The sequence below is a fragment of the Cyprinus carpio genome, chromosome B22 (genome assembly GCF_018340385.1).
Source record: "Cyprinus carpio isolate SPL01 chromosome B22, ASM1834038v1, whole genome shotgun sequence".
Classification (NCBI taxonomy): Eukaryota; Metazoa; Chordata; class Actinopteri; order Cypriniformes; family Cyprinidae; genus Cyprinus; species Cyprinus carpio.
Genome location: NC_056618.1, coordinates 9,547,844 through 9,569,732, shown reverse-complemented (window position 1 = coordinate 9,569,732; position 21,889 = coordinate 9,547,844). Strand labels below are relative to the sequence as shown.

The 21,889-nt window shown below is 35.9% G+C and overlaps 1 protein-coding gene and 1 long non-coding RNA gene across 2 annotated transcripts in view; one reads left to right on the top strand and one right to left on the bottom strand.

The window, feature by feature from the left end:
- Positions 1-21,889, top strand: part of LOC122141471 (SLAM family member 9-like) — a gene marked incomplete at its 5' end in the record, with an annotated part of 137,205 nt that overhangs the window by 7,522 nt on the left and 107,794 nt on the right. The window lies entirely within an intron of this gene.
- LOC109069587 lies at positions 10,760-12,802 on the bottom strand. The gene is made up of 3 exons (XR_002014247.2): positions 12,626-12,802; positions 12,155-12,265; positions 10,760-11,035 (listed from the first exon to the last, which is right to left on the bottom strand). It is a non-coding gene; the product is annotated as an uncharacterized LOC109069587 (long non-coding RNA).

The following is a 21,889-nucleotide window of genomic DNA, read 5'->3' as shown; positions in this document are numbered from 1 at the left end:
AGAGACAGACTGAAGCTGGACAATAAGACTGGATTTCTGACCATCATAAACATCACAACTGAACTAGCTGGAGACTATGAAGTAGATATTAGTGGAGTGAAACTGTCATCAAAAACATTCAGTGTTTCTGTCGATGGTGAGTACATTTGTCTTGCACCTCTTGTTTTATTTACGATTTACTTATCAACATTAATTATGTTATAGTCTGAGATGACAAACACAATTACTGCTTATCATCACACTAAACACTCACTCAATACACTAAACCAAAGAAAAAAAAAAAAAAAAAAAAAAAACCTTGTCTAGATTTACCCAAGTTTTTGGTTATTCTCTCATGTTTTCAGCTCATCTTCCTGTTCCTGTCATCAGCAGTAACTCTCCACAATGCTCTTCATCATCATCATCATCATCATCATCATTGTTCATTGTTGTGTTCAGAATGGTGAATGTGATTCATGTGACTCTCTCCTGGTACAAAGGAAACAGTTTATTGTCCAGCATCAGTGTGTCTGATCTCAGCATCAGTCTCTCTCTACCTCTGGAGGTGGAATATCAGGATAAAAACAGCTACAGCTGTGTGCTCAACAATCACATCAGCAACCAGACTCAACATCTGGTCTTGACATAGCTCTGTAATGTATGTTATGTTCAGGTACAGCAGCATTGATATATGTGTTTATTTACTGAGCTGATCTTATTGTAGATCAGACTCAATAACTCACATCAATGTCTCTCTTTTCCTCTCCTTCTCATCCTCCAGAATCAGATTCTCTGACAGTGTTGATCTCTGTTGCTGCTGCTGGATCTCTGTTGATTGTCGCTGGATTTGGGATCTTCTGCATCTGCTGGAAATGTAGAAAAACTGATCAAGAAGGCAAGTGTTTCATACTGCTGCTGTTATAACAAATACTAACAGTAAACTTTAAAAAACTACACCAAATACATTAATCAATTGATAGACCACATTATAATTTTATTTATGTAGGTAACATCATTTAGTTCCTATAATGTGTGGTTATTGGTTTGCAGTTATCTACAACAAAACAGTTCTTTATTCGTCTCTCACACAAAAACTGATTCTGTAATTACTGTTTTACTCTTCTAGAAGGGACTTTTTGTGTGAGTGTAAATAATAATAATAATAATGTCATATTAAAATGGTTAATGGTGTTTTTAAGCATTAAATATATTTAATTAACTGTGTGCATTAACCTTTCAACTTTGACATAAAAAAAAAACATTGTTTTAATCTGTTACTGTTGTTCACACAGGTCAGATTTGTGATGACGAGATCACTATTGTTATTTTTCATGATTCAACGTTCTATGAATGAAACATAAATCGGTAAGATCATTTATTTCTCATTTATGTTGTGTGTGTTTGTATCATTTCAGAGAGTCAGATGTAGATCAGTGTGTGCTTGTGTTTTTGACTCTATAATGATCAAATAAGAACTGGAGTACATTTGTAAAGCAAAAAAAAAAAAAAATATATATATAAATATAATATAATATATATTATATATATATATATATATATATATATTGTATTGGTCAGAGATCCAGTCTGATTGCTGCAGTCTGTAAATGTAACACATGCAAAGAAACAGAAGAAGAACATCATCGATTCACACATTCACTCATCAGACAAACATACATTAGGCTCATAAATGATCTTGTCTTGATCTTGATCAATGTCTTCGGTTTTGGCTTCTAAACCTGCAGTAAATCATTCACCTTAGCAGGAACTAAATAAAACCTTAGTTATAACACACACCACAGTGATATGTCACTGGAACAAAAGGATATATATATATGCAGGTTTTATTTTGACTCACAAGCAAACCATAAGTAAAACTGAACATTTGAGATCACTTTCAACTATGTACTTTATCCATTTACAAAAAAAAAATAAAAATAAAAATAAAAATCAGTTTGACTGTAGTTTACCATGAAATGTTCTGCATCCAGTATTCAGCAATGTTGTTCTTCATTTCTTCTGTTTTATTATGTTGTTAAATTCTTACTAAGAGGCAAAATAATATTTCAATATTACATACTATATGTCGTTTAGGCATTAAACAAAATTTTCAATTTCTAAGAGGCATAATAATATTTCAGAATATATAATAATATATCCTATTCATCTTGCTTTATGATTATAATTGTTAGATCATGCCTCCACACCAGATTATTGGTTTTGACTAGTGACAGAACAACTCATCAGAAAAATAGTCTAATACCAAAAAAAGTTGATATAGTTGATTATTTATATAAACAAATATAACAAGTATATATATATGTATATATATATATATATATATATATTTATTTATATATATATATTTATATATATTATTTTATGTTCTTGTCATTTTTATATTTTATTTTTAAAGATGGAGGATAAAGTCATGGAGTATGTGTTTGTGAGCATGAGAAGATGATCAAACTCTCATCATGTTTTTTTTTTTTTTTTTTTTTTTTTTTTTTGATTTTGTCTAGATGTGTTTTGTTTTAAAAATAAGATTTTATTTTTTTAATAAATACAACTACTGAGTTTATGGTATTAATATTAAGATTGACATTACTCCAGGGAATCTGCATCTGAATAGTTTCAGTTTTTTTTTTTTTTCAGCAAGAGTTAGCAGAATGTGATATTCCTGATTTTTTATTTTTTTTAATTTTTTTTTTTTTCAAGATTATAATCTGTCTTTGATGATTTTTGTCATTTTAAGAATACATTTAGTATAATTCACTGATATAATGTGATTCACTGTTGTAATATTTATCATGCATTTGTTCAGTGGTTTTTAATTTCTTTTGTTTTCATCCATTTCGGGGAAATAAACACTGCTGACAGACTTAATTTCTTCAGTATAATAAACAGTGCTATTGTTAAAGGCAAACGAGTGACTAAATGTTTCTGTGACAGACGGGTTTGGTTCAGAAAACAGATCCATCAAAAATAAAAACACTGTTTTCAGCTAGTAAAGAGATGGAAGGCAAGCCTGTTCCTCAAATGATGTTCAGTTCTACTATTTTGTTTCAAGACTGGGATTTTTAAGACAAAGCAAATACATTTTTATTTAGGTCTCATAAATGTTGGACTGAATATTCACTGAATTTGAAGCATTAATTGTTTTTAAAACTGATGCTTTAGCCAGGCTCCTGATTCACTGTATTTTTCCTTTCAGAAATCAAAGAAGGAGGGTGTGTGTATGCAGTTGTCACCAAAAAAACGAAGATCAAATACAGGATCTACTGGAATAAATGATAGATCTCACACGGGCCCTGACTCACACTTGATTACATTTATTTTCTGCCAAGATGTTTAGCCTCTGTTGTTGTTGTTGTTGTTGTTGTTGCTTTTCACTTTTTGTATCACATTGTTTGATTTATTTAAATAAACATAAAATAGAATATCAATTGCATAGATGTGTAGTGTACAGTATCACATGTGATAATGAAATAATCACCACTGAAGAACCACTGTAATGATCTAAATAAAACATCTGATCGTTTTTGCCATTTTATAATAAAAACTCAATTAAACACAGATTACTTTGGTTTATTTCCTGCAAGAGCACCTGAAGACAAACCTGAAGCTGTGACGATAACTGTATGGAACTATCATCATTATTATAGATTGACTGATAATTGATTTTACTAATATCTTCGACTCATATTTACACCTTTCTGCTGTCATCACTTTCACTCACTGCATCTAGTGGCACCATCTGATGGGTTTTGAATATCAGCAGCTAAAACATCATTACAGCACTAAGCAGCCGGTTATTATAAGATTAATGTAACATAATGTAAGAATTATTATGTTTTGAGTTAAAGCTCATGTTTTCATTTATTGGATTGATTTAAAAATATTCAAATGTATTTTAACATTCTTCAAATGAAAATGCTGGGAATGACTAAATGATGCTCACCAATGACAGAAACACTGAAGCTGCTAAAGCTGATCTAAATATAATCATTTGGTATTCGTTTCTCTCTTCCTGTGTCAAATATTTTCTCATCTTGTTTTTTTTTTTGCCCCACATATAAGTAGCAGAACAGGAAAACACTTTTCGCCTCCAAACTAAACATACATGCAGTGAATTCATACGCTCATATACAAGATGTTTGTCCACCAACAGATCAAACCACATTTCTGAAGAAAAACAACCGCAGCAGCTTTCAGTTTGACTCAGAAGATGAGCTTCAGTAACACTGCTACTGACAGATCATACATGCTTTTAACTTCTTTACTTGGGCCATAAACTAAAATTAAGAATTGAATAAACATATACAACTTTTAAAATCACTAGAGTTTTGCTCCGTTTTTTTTTTTTTTTTTTTTTTGCCATGAAATATAGTTTATACAATTCACACAATATTCTTCAAAGTTTAGCTACTAAAAGGCTAAACTAAAAAGGCAGCTAAAAAGTGTGTTAAATGATAAAAATAAAGAATACTTCACCCTTTAAGAACAAATAAAGTCTTAATAAAGGCCAAATGAACTATAACAGATCATAACTACAACAAATCATATGCAAATGTAGTTTGTGAACAAGGAGGGACAAACTCTGTTGTGGGAGGATTCATTTCTAGTGAATTCAGTGTTTGAGCAGATGTTTTATTAGATGAGACACTGAACTAATGAAGAAAATGTTTCACATGTTTGCTTTGCTCTGTTTGTGCTGCTGGAGTCTGACTGGTAAGTTATAAAAACATTTTTATGGTTTCTTTTTTTCAGAGTAATGAACTTGCTGCTACAATTTAGCATTTGTACTAATGTGTACCTTCAAGATACTGAAATGAACCTTTATGGATAAATGAGGTACAAAAGTGCACCTTCAGAAAGAATACAATTTGTACCATCATCTTCTGATAGTGTACTGTTTAAATTATATTATTTTCATATGCAGTAATGTATCAAATTAATAATGAATATTGTGAAATTTACTAATTTTGAATTCTACAAGCGCTTGAGACTTATATATATATATAGGAAGCCTCAAGCGCTTGTCAGTAAATATGATAATAGATTTACTGTACAAGTAAATTACAAAATTACATGTACAAAATTATTTGTTCCAATTTAGCAGACTGTAAGTATATCAGTTTAGTATTACAAGTACAATTGCAGGGTATTTTTATGAAGTACATAAATAGGTAAATGTATTTGTAGTATACTTAGCATGAATTTTAGTACATTAAAGAAAATATACATATATTTTTTAAATGTTTGTATCATTTCAGAGAGTCAGATGTAGATCAGTGTGTGCTTGTGTTTTTGACTCTATAATAAATGAGTAAATATAAGTAAGAACTGGAATACATTTGTAAAGCAACTTAAAGATATTATAATATATTATATATCATAATAAAAAACTCAATCACAGACAGCAAGGAAAAATTAATTAAAAACAGGAGGATGAAACTCAAACTACAGTATTCTGACACAAATTCATTCATGAAATCTATGAAATTTTATATTTCCCTATTATGTTTCTAATTTAGTTAGGCCTGTGCAGTTCACGCTATTATGATTTATGCTCTCTCTCTCTCCCTCTCTTCTCTCTCTCTCTCTCTCTCTCTCTCTCTCTCTCTCTCTATATATATATATATATATATATAAAAAATAATATTTTAAATATTGTGTATTTTTATTATTATTAATCTTTTTATTATTATTATTATTATTATTATTATTATTATTATTATTATTATTATTTTATTCCTTACATCATGCAGTTCTTTTACAGAAAACTGAAGAGGAGAATCAAGTCAGAGTATGTGTCTGTGAGCATGAGAAGAATCTTTTTTTAAGTACCATATTCAGATAATTTTTACTAGAAAACTCCTGTGAGTTTCTCAGTCTGTTGTATTAATATTAAGATATCTCCTATAATTCTAAAAATAAATGTACAAAGAGATATTTTCACCACACAGTAATGTAGTTAAATGTAACAGAAGCTGTTATTTTAATAGAAACTGTGTATAACCGCAGCTTAGACCGCCATCTAGTGTTCAAAATAAAGAAACACGTGCTTGTTTACAGCTCAAAAAGATCAAAGCATAACTCTCCGTGAGTCTCAGTGCAAGACTGTGGGAGTTTTTCATCTGTTTATCATCCAGCAAGTAAAGGTGTGTTTGAGATTTACATAATGGATGATAGTATAGTATGCAATATCCTGCTCAATGTAAAAACTGTCATTTGATGTGCATGTGAAGGTTACACAAAGGATGTTAGTTATATTTTAACATTTCTTGGAGGATAATGCAGATAAATACTACAGTGACACTTAAGCTCTTTGTGATTCTGATCTGTACTTTATAAAGTCCAGAGTCTGTGGTTCTGGTGTTTGTGGTGGTCATGATGTAAAATTGAACCTACAAACTGAACACACCATTCTCACCTACAAGATCTCTTTCCATCCAACAGATCAAACCACAGAAAAAAAAGAACAAAAAAGAAAAGAAAAAAAAAGTAAAAGAAAAAAAAACTGCAGTAGGTTTCAATTTAACTCACAAGCAAAACATAAGTAAAACTGATAATTTGAGATCATACATGGTTTTAACTTTGTACGCTATCCATTTACTAAAAAAAAAAAAACAAAAACAAAGAAAGAGTTTGACTCTAGTTTACCATGAACAGTTTTTTAGTTTAACAGCATTCAACAATGCTGAATCGAAAGATCAAACTACAGTACATTTAAAAAGAGAGAGAGAGAGAGAGAGAGAGAGAGAGAGAGAGTTCAAACTACAGTACATTTAGAGAGAGAGAGAGAGATAGATTTGGATTGAGAGAGAGAAATAGGTAAAACCGGTATTTTGAGATAACATGGTTTCAACTTTGTGTTTATCCATTTACTAAAATTAAAAAAATGAAGAAGAAAAAAAAAATCTATTCAACATTTTAAAATCACTCGAGTTTGACTCTAGTTTACGATGCAATGTTCTGCATCCAGTATTCAACAATGTTTTTCTTAATTTATTTTGTTTTATTATGTTGTTCAATTCTTACTAAGAGGCAAAACAATATTTCAGTATTACATATGTAACTAGATAATATAGCATACATATACTCGTGTGTTTGCATTAGGAGGGTCAAACTCTGTGAGAGGAGGATTCACATCAGTTCTGTTGTGTTTGTGTAGATCAGTTGTGCTTTCAGTCTTATTAGATCAGACTTTTCACTGAACAGCTGAAAATGTTTCTTGTTTTGTTCTATTTATGCTGCTGGCATCTGATCGGTAAGTTATACATTTGTGTCATTTATTAACATTTCAGAGTAATAAACTCCTACTGCAGTTTAAAATGAATTAACTGAATTATAATGAATAATTCTGCCCGAATAGGTTGAGGCTGCAGTACAGTCTGGTGTTTGCTAGATTCATCTCTGTGCGTCTCTGTCTCTCAAAAACCAAACCATCTCTCTATCAAGAGTAGGCTAATAACCAACTTAAATACAGATACTTCTAGGCCTACATGTTTGCGTCCTTATCTTTTGCTGGTTTGCATGACACATGACATATTTTTTTTAAACTGCACATAAACCTCTAAAATGACAACGCAGTAACAAATGTGTGAGGTAGCTAAATGAGTTTATGAATTCAACTTTTCTTCGTCCTCTTAAATATGTGACTTAATCCATATTTCTAAACTGTGTAGGAACCATTACTGTTTTAATTTAGATATTTAAGTATTTATCGGATCACGAAAGGTCCCCAAGCTGGGTCTTATCAAATATAACCGGATGAAGTTCTGATTCAATCTCCGACTACTTCCGGTTTTATCCGAATACAGGTACAGATACGAATAATTTTGTGATTGTTACAGATGCAAATACAGATACAAATACTGGCTTCGCTTCACACCCCTAGTGAGAACATTTGTTCTGTGCCTCTTGTTTTATTTACATAAATCACTGCTCATCATCACACTAAACACCAAAAATAACATTGTTCTGTAGATTTACCCAGGTTTCTAATCATTCTCTCATGTTTTTTTTTTTTTTTTTTTTTTTTTTTTTTTTTCAGTTCGTCTTCCTGTTCCTGTCAGCAGCATTAACTCTTCACAATGCTCTTCATCATCATCATCTTCATCACAGCAGAATTGTTCATTGTTGTGTTCAGTGGTGAATGTGGGTCATGTGACTCTCTCCTGATCATATTTGTGGAAGTGAATCGTGACACAAACAAATGTGGTCTCTGAGGACCCAGAAAAAGAATTACTGTTGCTCATCAGGCTAGAAAAGGTTACAAAACCATCTCTCCAAACAAATGTGGATCCACAGTCAGAAAGACTGTGTACAAATGAAGCAAATTCAAGACCACTTTGTGTCCATTTTTTTTGATGCTCAAACGTGTATGTGCCCATCTCTCAGCGCACTGATCACTATAACATCATATTTTTGCTAGAACACATATTTATAGTTGTCAAAAAAAATGTACAGCGAGTGTTTTAAAACGGATGCTTGCTGAAGAAGGGCGTTTTGGAGAAATTTGTGAGGATCAGTCATAATAATGTACATATATTACACAACTATAACACTATAATACAAATGTTTATTTTTTTGTGAACAGAAAAGGGGCCTTGCGGGATTGATTTGGAGAGAAAGGGGCCTTGGAGTAAAAAAGGTTGAGAACCACTACATAAGGATATAGCCTATAAGTTAACAATGATCTGATAAGTGGAGATAACAGATTTCTTTTCAAACTGATTATAAATTAAACTTGAATGAAACTGCAAAGAGTTTCTATGGATTTTTTTTTTTATTTTTATACATCCACATGAAGCCAGAGCTTTCCCTATCCAATCTTTTTTTTTTCCTCTCAAGAAATATCTGCATCCACACGAAACCACTAAACCAACACAAAATGATGTAGTATACATGTCAGACCAGCATGTGGCGCTGTAATTCTGCCACAGAGATACACCAAAAATGGAGAAGAAGACTTGATATGTGCATAAACCTTGTGTACGGTACACGAATGAACATGGAACAATACATTTATTAATCTGTGTTAATGTTAATAGAAAGACAATAGTTCAGAGTTTGTTCATGTTTTTTGTTGCTGTTACGTGACGTACCAGTGTCTGACTAGGGACGAGACAAGGGCTGATGATGTCATTGTTTCAGAATATATACGGATTCGCTGTCCATACGAAAACACAAGGGCAGCGTTTTCAGATTTATCCACTCTGGGACCCGGTTTCAAAAAATATTGGTTTCACTCTCCCAAAACGCCAGAACTGTGTGGACGAAACGCCTATACAATACAGAATTTATGCGTATACAGCTAAACGTGTCTCCGTGTGGACGGGGCCTAAGTCAAATGACAAATAATTTACACAGGTTATGAACTACAGTATGAGATCTAAAAGGATTTGTTATCCTATCATCTGGTGGATATTATTAGTATTTCAAACTTCAAGAAGCTGCTGTAAAGTTGTTTTTATATATTTTTATATTCAACATTAAATGATGTGTCATCGCAAAATAGGGGCAGTGTATCACTCCAGTTTGCCCTAATAGGTCTACTGAGGATGCTGTCTCCCATTCCTGCACGAAACTCTCACCCACACTGACAGAAATAAAGGGAACTATGTGAGGCTGCTGTTTATAGATTATAGCTCAGCCTTTAACACTAAAGTCCCCCACAATCTGGTCTCCAAGCTCAGAAACCTAGGACTGAATGCCCCCCTCTGTGACTGGGTTCTTGATTTTCTATCATGCAGAGTACAAGTGATTGGGCTCTTTTTTTTCTTTTTTGTTTGTTTTCTTGATTTTCTATCATATGGCTGTGTGTCCACTCACACCTCCACTTCTGTCATCAAGTTTGCAGATGATATAGTGGTGATGGGCCTCATCTCCAACAACAATGAGGCTGCCTACCTTGATGAGGTAGAGAGTCTGACATCATGGTGCCAAACAAACTGTGTCTTTCTGAATGTCAGCAAAACCAAGGAGCTGGTTGTGGACTGTAGGAGGAGGCAGCAGCGGATCTACACCCCACTCATCATTAACGGAACCCCAGTGGAGAGAGTGAGCAGCTTCAAATACCTTGGTGTACACATTTCCGAGGACCTGACTTGGACTAACCACATTCAAGCTCAAGTTAAAAAAGCCAGACAGCGACTCTACCATCTGAGGCTCCTGAGAAAAATTCAAGGTTTCCCCTAGAATCCTGAAAACTTTCTTTATTGGGACTATAGAAAGTATATTGACTGAGTGCATCTCATCGTGGTATGGAAACAGCTCAGCCCAGGATCGTAAAGCCCTGCAAAAGAGTAGTGCGCTCCGCTGGACATTGCAAACATCCACTACTAAACACTTTAAAGACTTTGGTAGTGTACGGTTACCCAATAACTCTCTGCACACTGCACTTTTTTATGACAACCTAACTATGCAACTCATCTGCACATTGTTTACCTCTCTGCAGATCATCTGTATAGCAGTTCTTGTAGCATCGCTACACATCATCTGGGTAGTAATTTAATATATTGTGTATATTTTGATTTTCTATCATGCAGAGTACATTATTTGTATTTAATTTTCTCTCTTTTTTTTGCACAGTCTAAAAAGAGTATGCCAGACCTACATTTCACTGCTTGTTGACAAATAAAATCTTGAATCTTGAATCTTGTATGATGCATCTCCTTCAGATTATGCACCGAAACATGGTATTTTTTATTGTTGTTTTAAGTTTAAAAGATGAAAACTCAAAATGGCGAACCAAACAATAGCAATCAGAGTAACAACATTTAACACAGCATTTATTGTTAATACATCCAGTTAAAGGCACTGACTACTGTCAGGAAAGTGTTTCACCAACTTCAAAATAAATCAATGTATTTTCAAGCTCATTAAAGAATGATTTTGGTTCTGGTTTAGCTCAACATATCAAAAGCCATGCTATTCATTCTTAAATTAGGAAACATTTACAGTACTTTCAAAATAAACTAAGATAAACAGCCAGTTCCTCCTCCTCAAAGCAATAATATTTGGATCAGGTGGCTAGTTCATCATTATCCTGTAAGAAAACAGATTCACAAATGAGAGACCTGGAGACTTGGAGTTGTCTTTTTCCTATTGTTAATTTCTTCAATGTACAAATTTCCTGTACTTCAGTAAAATAAAATTAAAGTAGTCTATTAATGATTTCAATTCCATTTATACAATTCTTGAAATGTATTACTCTCTGACAGAAGTTGCATTGTTTTATATCAACTGTTATTTAGTTCATTTGAGAGTTGTTTATGTTTTTGGTCCTTGTAATGCTTCACAATTCAAATTTTATAGTGCAAATGCAAAAAAAAATTTTTTTTTTTAAATTTACTTTTCAGTTACTTCATAAATTAACAATTGCCCTTTTCAATTTAACATTTGCTAAATTGTGATTCCAGAAAAGATCACTTGAATAAATAACTTGTCTTTTTTTTTTTTTTAATCTTATAATTTGTGCTGTGGGCTGTACCATTAGCGCGGGGGTGTGGCCGCGGACTGTTTCACAAACGCTTAACGTGGTTTAGTGTATCCTACTAAAACAGTGAAACTGGAGGACACACCTTATTAATAATAAACATATAGGCTACTATTTACATACAAGCACAATAGCTCCGAATATGAAAGCAATTTGTACTAAATTGCATGTTAAGTGTTTTTTGCCCCATTGAAAACCTAAAGAAAATACGTGGCTCATTGGATGAAGACAGTGGTATAAATTAAAAAGCTCAAGCTCTGTATATTTATTAATATAATGTATTAATAAAGAACAGGCTACTAGGTACAGCACAGGAAAGCAGATGAGAGTATGAACGCAACAGGCTGAAATGTTATCCTAATGGTACAGCCCACAGCGCAAATTCTAAGCTAAAAAAAAAGTGGAAAAATTGAAAATTGTTTAGATTTTATTTATTCAAATTATCATTTCTGATGTCACATGTTAATAAAAGTACAATTTAAAAAAGTAAAGAAAATGGCAAAAATGGCGAAAAAATGGCAATTTTAATGTCTGTTTTCGTTTTTGCATTTTTGCATCTGCACCATATTGTCTGAAAATTGAATTGTGAAGCGTTTTTGATTCACCACTAAATATATGCTTCTGTGATGTAAAAAATAAAGGATAAAAAGATGACTATTCACAACTTACATTTATGTTATTGGTAGAACACAAAACCGAAACCACCACCACCACACAAAGCATTCAGCACAACACAAGCAATAATGATTCCTGCTATAGCACCTGCAGACAACCCTGACACTGGAACAGAACATGAGAGACAGTCATTATTACTAAAGAATGACCGATAATCCATCCTGTATTTATCAAATATATTTGAACGATATTATATGATTTTGATTTAACTGATAAATGGCAGCATCTGTTTTAGGAACAGCAGTTAAAACAGCATTACATCACTGCGAGCACTAGAGCAATTAATGTAAGTAATATTATGCATTTTCATTTTAATAACATCATTCAAAATGTCCAAGCTCCCTTTCTTAAATGGTCCACAACACAAAAGTTATTGGGTTGATTTAGAAATAATTAAATGTTTTATGTTTTTTTTTTTTTAATCCTCAAAGGAACATGCATTGAATGTCTGAATTATATACTCACCATCGATAGTAGCAGTGATCCCGAAATTCCTAACGATGCTGAATCTGCTGCTGATGATCTGTAGTTTATAATCTCCAGAGTCTGTGGTTCTGGTTTTTGTGATGGTCAGAGATCCAGTCTGATGATCCAGCTTCAGTCTGTCTCTGAATCTCTCTTTACACTTATCATCTGTACAGATCTTACTCTGATCTCCAGTGATTTCAGCAATGAGAATGTCATTAAAATACCATTTCACTGTATCATTTGGGTTTTTTATTTTACCAGGATCTAAAGTGACAGATTTTCCCTCTTTCACTGACTTTCTCTTAATTTCATGTAGTTCAGCAGCAGGAACATCTGAAACACAAACCAACAGCTGCTGGAGGATCTTTAATGGAAAAACAAAACTACACAACATGAAAGAATTGTAAACATGAATGCAGTTGCACAAACTCTTTCTTGACTTTTGATCCAGAAAGAAACATTTTGGTTTGTGCTAAACACCTATTACATTCATATGCTATATCAAAATCCTTATAAACAGATTACCAGCTGATCAGAGATGGTAAGATTAGACACTGTCATATTATTTTTCTTGTGAAAAAAAAAAATAAACTGATAAAACAAGCAGCTTGAAGATGGAAATAGTTTATTTTATATGTGAATGAATATACATGCAAAGAGAATAATTATGAGAATCATTGTATAAAAAAAATTAAAATAAAATAAAAACATATGAAAACTGCATTTAAACATTCATTAATGACTCACCATTGACAGTAACATTGAAGATTTTTTCACTGCTGCTGTTGATCTGTAGTTTATAAAGTCCAGAGTCTGTGTTTGTGATGTTTGTGATGGTCAGAGATCCAGTCTGATTCACCTTCAGTCTATTTCCGAATCTTTCTTCACCCTGTTTATCTGTATAGATCTTAGTGTGATTTCCAACAATTTCAGCAATTTGAGTGTAATTGAAATACCATTTAATATCTTCTTGTTTATTTGTTTCAGCATAAATCAGAGTGACTGTATCTCCCTCCATCACTGACACTGACACTTCATCTGAACCAACAACAGACAGACCTGAAGAAAAAAAAAAAAAACATGAGCCAAATGTACATTTATTCATCATTTTCATATTGCAACACATGCAAACAAACAGCAGAACATCACTGATTCACACATTCACTCATCAGACAAAAAGACTTATACTTATACTTAGTCTTATACTGTTGTCATCCTAACAATAACCCATCACGAGCCCTATTTCTATATTTAAGCAATCCTTAAGAAGTAAAGCTCTTACCATTGTTGAGAAAAAGCAAGCTCACTGCCAGCAATTTAAAGAGTTGCTTCATTTTCACCACTTTTCCCTTCACAATGGAGATTCTGATTCACAAAAGTGTTCTGTTCTTCTGCTCAGATGGTGACGCAGTTATTTAACTAGTTAAAAGTGAAACTAATAATATGTAGCCCCTATGGAATTTATACTGATGATGTACAGAAGTGAACCTGCCTGTTATTGACTAAAATAACAACTACTATACTTTAACCTTGAACAAGAACCACCTGAGTGAAGCATGAGGGCATAGCAAAACAAAAATATGGAGGTCACAGGTAAAAAAAAAAAAAAAAAAAAAAAACTGACCCCTAATCAAAATGGAAGAGATAAATACCTACAAAAGTAATGAATAAATTAATTGTGCAATAAACAAAAAATAAATAAATTAATTAATTAATTAAAAAACCTGGTGTTGGATAGAGCTCACTTTTGTCAGTCAATTCATCACAGTAGCCCACTGCGTCATCCACTTGATTCTCAGTAAACACAGAGAGATCCAAAACATTACCAGATGGTGACAGGGTGAGGGCTGAAATCAATCACTGAACAGGGAAATGTTCAAACATATGCAACCATGAACAAGTGTGGAAGAACAACTGCAGAAATTATATTCAACAACTGCATGGCACACTTGTACTGAACTCAGAAAGAATATCATGATCAGCAGTCGACAGGAAGTTGTTGTCCAAAACATTTCTTCATTCAATCATTTAAAAAAGTCAGACAATAATCCCATGAAACTCATTCTGTATTCCATGTGTTCTGAAGGCATGGTCAGGGGCGCTGTAACCGGGGAAATGTAGGATGATTAAAAATGTCTCTGGGTTACGTATGTAACCCTGGTTCCTCGAGGGAACGAGACGCTGTGTCGAAACGCTTTGGGGAACACGCTTAGCGTGAGTGACTCTGAATATCGTGTGTAATCTGTCTCATGGAAGAGTGTGACGTCACGGGCGGGGTGACGTAAGCGACCAGGAAGCTATAAAGGCACATGCCGCGCAGCTGGCATCAGCTTCGAGTACCAGCAAGCGCCGGCAGGGGTGCCGGGGGTATGGCTCCGAGACGCAGTGTCTCGTTCCCTCGACCACCGAGGAACCAGGGTTAGACGTTCCTCTTCAGGAACTCGAGCTGCGTCGAAACGCTTTGGGGAATGAGTACCAATGCTGCCAGACTACCAAACCCCTGCCTAGTGTGTATCCGAAGAGCACAGCTTAGGACGAGAGGACAGAAGCGCCTGGAGTAACTTTGCTGGAGTAATCTTGCAACTGTAGAGGGCGTGGACCACCCCGCAGCGTTGCAGATGTCCAGCATGGATACACCTGCTAAGAAGGCCTTGGAGGCTGCCATACCCCGTGTGGAGTGAGCCTTGGCTCCCAACAGCGGGGGAGGACCAGAGGACTCATAGGATACGTTGAAAGCCTCGACTATCCAACAACTAAGAGTCTGCTTAGATGCAGGAAAGCCCCTTTTGGGGGGACCGTAGCACACCGCAGTTGGTCCATCTTTCTCCACAGGGCAGCTCTGTGGACGTATGTGTCTAGCGCTTGAGCTGGATACATACAATTAGCTTCTTCTGGTCTGACTCCCGGAAGGGAGGAGGGCAGAATGCCTGCAGTACTATTGGTTGTGGTGTGACAGAGGGAACTTAGGAACCCAACCTGCTCGAGGGTATAGAAGTGCTTTGGCCATGCCGGGCACAAAGTGAAAAAGGCCGCAATGACCGCCACATAAACCTTTAAGGTGGAGAATGGGGTCAACCCTGCAGAGAACCTGGCTTGTAGAAACTCCAGAACTGTACCAACTGGGCAGTCAACCCTGCAGAGAACCATAGCTGGGTCAAGCTGGCATGCTCTGCACCATGAGGTGAAGAGTTTCCACCTCAGGGCGTACAGTTTCCTCGTTGAGGGAGCTCTGGATTGGAGGAGGGTCTCAACAACCTCGGTTGAGAGACCGGATGCTAATAGTTGTGCCCCCTCAGGGGCCACACCCACAGTTTCCCCAACTCCAGGTTGAGGGTGAATTATCGTGCCCTGCGCCTGTGAGAGTAGGTCTGTCCTGATCGGTATCTCCCGTGGAGAGCCGTCGAGGAGCGAGACCAGATCTGAGAACCCTACTCGGCCCGGCCAGAATGGGGCAACTAATAACAGCCGAACCCCATCCCAGCGTACTCTCACCAGAACTCCCGGGAGCAGAGCGATAGGGGAAAGGCGTACAGACGAAGCCTCGGCCAGGTCTGTACCATAGCGTCCAGTCAAAGAGGAGCTGGATGAACTAGAGAGAACCAGAGGGGACATTGCGATGTCTCTTGAGTCGCAAAGAGGTCCAAAAACTCTCCATATCTGCTTCACCACCTCAGGGTGAAGCCTCCATTCCCCGGGCCTCGGCCCCTGTCTCAACAGTGTCTGCTCCAACATTCAACCTCCCAGGAAAATATACTGGTCTGAGCTAGAGGAGTTTATCCTGGGACCACAGAAGAATTTGGTGTGCCAGCTTGTACAAGGGGCACAAACGCAGACCTCCCTGCTGGTTGATATAAGAGACCACCGCTGTGTTGTCGGTGCGCACCAACACATGCTGACCTCTCAGGTCTGGGAGGAATATTTTAATGCTTGTTACACAGCTAGCATCTCTAGACAACTGATATGCCATGTAGGATGGCGACCGCTCCACAGACCGCGGGCAGGGTGGCCACTCATGACCGCACCCCAACCAGTGAGGGATGCATCCATCGCTAGTCTTACACGGCGACCAGGAGCTCCCAGCACCGGGCCCTGATTCAAGAACCAAGGTTTCTTCCACATGTCTAAGGCACGGAGGCAGCGCCGCGTGACCTTGATAGTTTGAAGTGGATTGCCCCCTTCTTTGACTCTCTCGACTGAGATGAGGATCGTTTCGATACGAGCAGGGGACAATTGTGCCTGCATCGCGGTCAAATCCCATACTACGCCTAGATATGTGGTTCTCTGAACTGGAGAAAGTACACTCTTCTTGGTGTTCAGTCTCAAACCCAGCTCCCCCATGTTGGGCGAGAACGACATCTCGATGTCGAACCGCCGTCTGCTCTGATTGAGCTAAAATCAACCAATCGTTGATATAATTTAATATGCGGATGCCCCGCAGTTGCAGTGGAGCCATTTGAGCAGCATCCACGCACTTCGTAAACGTGCTGGGTGAGAGTACAAGGCTGGATGGAAGTACTCAATATTGGTACACTTCGCCCCCGAAAGCGAACCTCAGAAACTTCCTGTGTTGTGGAAGGATGGAGACATGGAAGTATGCGTCTATGAGATCTGTCGTAACAAACCAGTCCTCAGACCTGATTTGTGGTACAACATGCTTTAGACTAAGCAGTTTGAACTTCAGCCTCATAACTGAGTGATTTAACTGATGTAGATCTATGATCGGACGCAACCCCCTCATCCTTCTTTGGAACTTGTGAAATACCGGCTGTAAAACCCCGGATTCCCTGTCTTGAGGAGAGACCACCTCGATGGCCTCCTTCCCTAATAGGGTATTCACTTTTTGTTCCGTAACCAGAGCCTACTCGGGTCCGACCAACGTCGGAATAACCCCATTGAATTTCGGCGGTAAGAGCCGAACTGAATGCAATAGCCTTATTGCCATATGCAGGACCTATTGAGATACATTTGGCAGTCATTTAAATGCAGATGTCTCATCTTAGCTTTGCTCTTTGACTATAGCTTACTCTTTGAGAAGCTAATAGTGACAAACAACAATAAATAAGACTGACAATACAGAATGACATGCACACACAGAGCGCTTGCTAAAAGACGCGAAGCTGATGCCAGCTGAGCTGCATGTGCCTTTATAGCTTCCTGGTCGCTTACGTCACCCCGCCCGTGACGTCACACTCTTCCATTAGACAGATTACACACGATATTCAGAGTCGCTCACGCTAAGCGCGTTCCCCAAAGCGTTTCGACGCAGCTCGAGTTCCTGAAGAGGAACATAACACTTTGATGCACAATACGAGTCTAAAGTGACCAGACTGAGTTTATATTTTTATATCTTTGTAAGAAATTAATTTCATCATTCAGTATTCCAGGCATTCCTCAATTAACTTGTTTTTGGTCATCACAAATGCTTATTTTTTTCAATCATGGCTGAGGGTTTCTTTGCTGAATCTCTGAAAGAAATGCATTTTTTGATTTATTATTTTGGTTATTTGTTAAATATCCTGTTTTTGATTTCCACAAATCATTATGTTTATTTTTTTCCTTTCTAACTTTATAGACAAATACAGTTTAGGTATTTATGCATAAATTTTACACACACGTGGGTCAAAAATTACCCATATAGAAACCTATAGAAACATATTTACTGTCACAACTCAACATGGCTGCTTTTGTATATTTGGTGCATGCAAGAAAGATAACTGGAAATATCGGAATGTTAGGGTAAGGTTACCTTGACCTTGAAATCTATTACTAGTAAAAAAAGAGAAATATCCAATCCAATAGTATTATCTAGCTTGTTGTTGACATATTCTGGCTAGTTTATATTAGTTAGCTCAACAAAATAAAAGTTGAAATAGAACTTTATTATATTCAAACATATATTATATCCTATATATATATATATATATATATATATATATATATAAACATATATTTATATATATATATATATATATATATATGTGTGTGTGTGTGTGTGTGTGTGTGTGTGTGTGTGTGTTTGTGTGTGTGTGTGTGTGTGTGTGTGTCACAGGGTCAATCTGGAGTTTGGATGTAAATCCAGATCTCCTAGATGAAGACTCGTTTGGTGACACTGAAGACTTGTCTGATGAGTCCTCTGAAGAAGAAACTCAGACCCAGTCCAATAGATTGTTTATGTTTTTAATGTATCAAATAGCCTGGAATATTCAGTGTGAATAGCCTGTGTTTTGGGTTATGTGCTTGTTCAATGTGGTAATTTCTAAAATAAGAAGAAGAAGAAGAAGAAGAAGAAGAAGAAGAAGAAGAAGAAGAAGAAGAAGAAGAAGAAAATGACATGTTAACATTATTGTTTTTAAATTACAATAGCAAATCATGGTGGACGAGATGAAAGTTTTTATCACAGTTTTGGATTACAATCCTTGATTTGTTAAGCCGTGTTTAAAGTTATAGTGCAACTCACTCTAAATGTTTGGCTCTCATCTGACTGTTCATATAGGTCAGTTTTTCATTTTGTGCTTCTGCTGCTGTTCTTAATGTTATAATGTGCACATGTAAACAATTAAATCTACAGCTGACTTCAAACTTTGTAAACCAGTGTTTCCAGCTCGTCCATCTGTTCCAGTCATCATCAGTAACTCTTCACAATGTTCATCATCATCATCATCATCATCGTATTCATTGTTGTGTTCAGTGGTGAATGTGAGTGATGTTACTCTCTCCTTTTTTGTAATTATCTGCAGCTCTTTGTTCGTCACACACAAAAACTGCTTCTGTATTTGCAACATTTATTATTTTTGTACTGTTGTTCACACAGGTCAGATTTCTGAAGATGAGAGTAGCAATTGTTGTGTTTCATGACCCAACGTTCTACGACAGAAACACATAAATCAGTAAGATAATTTATTTCTAATTTATGTTGTGTGTGTTTCTATCATTTCATCTGTCAAGCTGGGTTTCCATCCAAAGTTGCGAATTTAACTGGAATATCGCATAAAACATTTGCGAACAAGCACTGTTTCCATCCAACAAGTCAAAGGGAACAAAATCGCCACTTCCTGATAAACTGGCACTATAAATTACTTAGAAATGTAGTAGAATATAATAATTTTTATATATAATAAATTACTTGCACCTCAGAGCGAGCAGACGAAACACAATGAATGCGGTCATTGCTTTCGGAGGTGGATGCTGCTGTTTGGGAGGCAATTATATAGGAATACTTTAATGACAGACTTTGCTCATGCATTTCTGAATGACCATAACAACATTTCAGATGCTGTGGAATGAGATCGGCCCACTGGTTAGTCAGGTTTTGCAGTCCCATAGCGCACAAAGTCACATGACTTTTTTGATGCACTTGAAGGAATTTATTCGCAAAATGCATTTCCATCTCCCATTATTTGCATCAACCCTTTTTCACACATGTCAAAACACACCTCAAGCAAGTGTAAAACTTTTTTTGTGAATTAAGGGATTTTTATTCGAAATTTGGCATTTCATGCCTACTTCAAAATGCGCATTAAAATAGGGTGATGGAAACATAAGCTTCTGAGAGTCAAGATGTAGATCAGTGTGCTCTTCAGTTTTTTTCTGCATAATAATGATCTATCACATAGTGAGTATAGCAAAATAAAGCGAACTGTGACATATTATCCCCAAAAATTATTCATACAGTGAACTACTAGTGAAATTGATAAAAACAAAAACAACAACATATATATAAAAAATAATAATAATAATAATAATAATAATAATAATAATAATAATAATAAAATGGGACCAAAAAGTATTCAGGCACTTTGACCTGACCATGTTTTGCTTATGTGTTTTTTTTCCTGAATTGCTAATGCAACCTTTTTACACCACAGACTGAACAAAATTAAGCATTGCTTGGTAACTGGTCAACAAAATATTGATAGTTGCATAAATATTATCATACTAACAATTGTCTAAAGTTTTGGTTGATTGTAATCCAATACATAGGCTACCTTTCTTTTAAAGTTATCTGACATTATCAAGATGAATTTATTCTGACAGTTTAACTCTGAGTTATAACTGAGTTATTGTCCTATTTTATTATCATTTTCTATAGCAAATAAACTGTGATAATGTGAGAAATGTTGAAGGTGTCTGAATAAATTTTGGTTTGACTGTATATTTAATTTTTACAGCGAAGACTATGCGGTGCTATTTTACATTTAATTATTCTGTTTCTATACCTTAAACATTGTGTAAATAGCGCAAACAAACATACAAATTAAACTATTTCAAACAGGGCCCACTGGTACAATCTGCACTGGGGCCCCGCAAGTCCCAGCTACGGCCCTGTTTCTGCCTGTAGGCTGGTAGAAGATGAACTAAACAGTGATCAGAGAGTTCCAGTGCTGCTCGGGGGACAGAGTGGTATGCATCCTTTAAAACAGTGTAGCAGAGGTCTAGTATATTGCTGTCTCTGGTGGGGCATTTAATGTTCTGTCTATATTTAGGCAGTTCAGGGGTGAGATTAGCTTTATTAAAATCACTGAGAATGATAATAAAAGAGTCCGGATAACTTCTGTGTGGGTGATCTGATCGGCCAACAGTTTTTGGTTTTCTGTGTCATAGTTCTTCTGATTTATTTGCTAGGGAGCAGAGATTCGCCAGATGAATGCTCGGCTAAAAATCCACGCAATGAAAGAGTCCGGATAATGTTGCTCCGTGTGTGTGATCTGATCGGCCAACAGTTCTATTTGGGATTTAATTTATTTGGTGTTCTAATACTGATGTCCAGGAGTTCGTTCCTAGTAAAGCTGATCGGGAAAAATATTGTTTAAGACAGGACAAACAAACAAAAAGAGTACAAGTAGCCTACCAAGGACCGATATACCATGTTTGACATCTGCGGTGCCAACCGGAAGTAGATAATTACACTATAGTTTGAGACAACAGACACTGCTCGTCATCACACTAAACATTTACTCAACACATAGAACCAAAAAATAATGTTGTTCATATTTACCTGTATTTCTGATTATTCTCTCAAGTTTTTCAGCTCGTCTGCCTGTTCAGGTCATCATCAGTAACTCACAAATTATGTTTTATTAACAAGGTTCGGGAGGAACGTGTCAGATACTTAGCCTAATCAACACCGGTGGAGCACAATCAAGTTAATCAACACCACAGTATAAATACAGCTGACTTACCTCTATCCATTGATGGTTTATCAGCATTTGGTTTGCACCTTTTGCCATTATATGTCAGACTCAGCTTCTCCCATTTAGACGA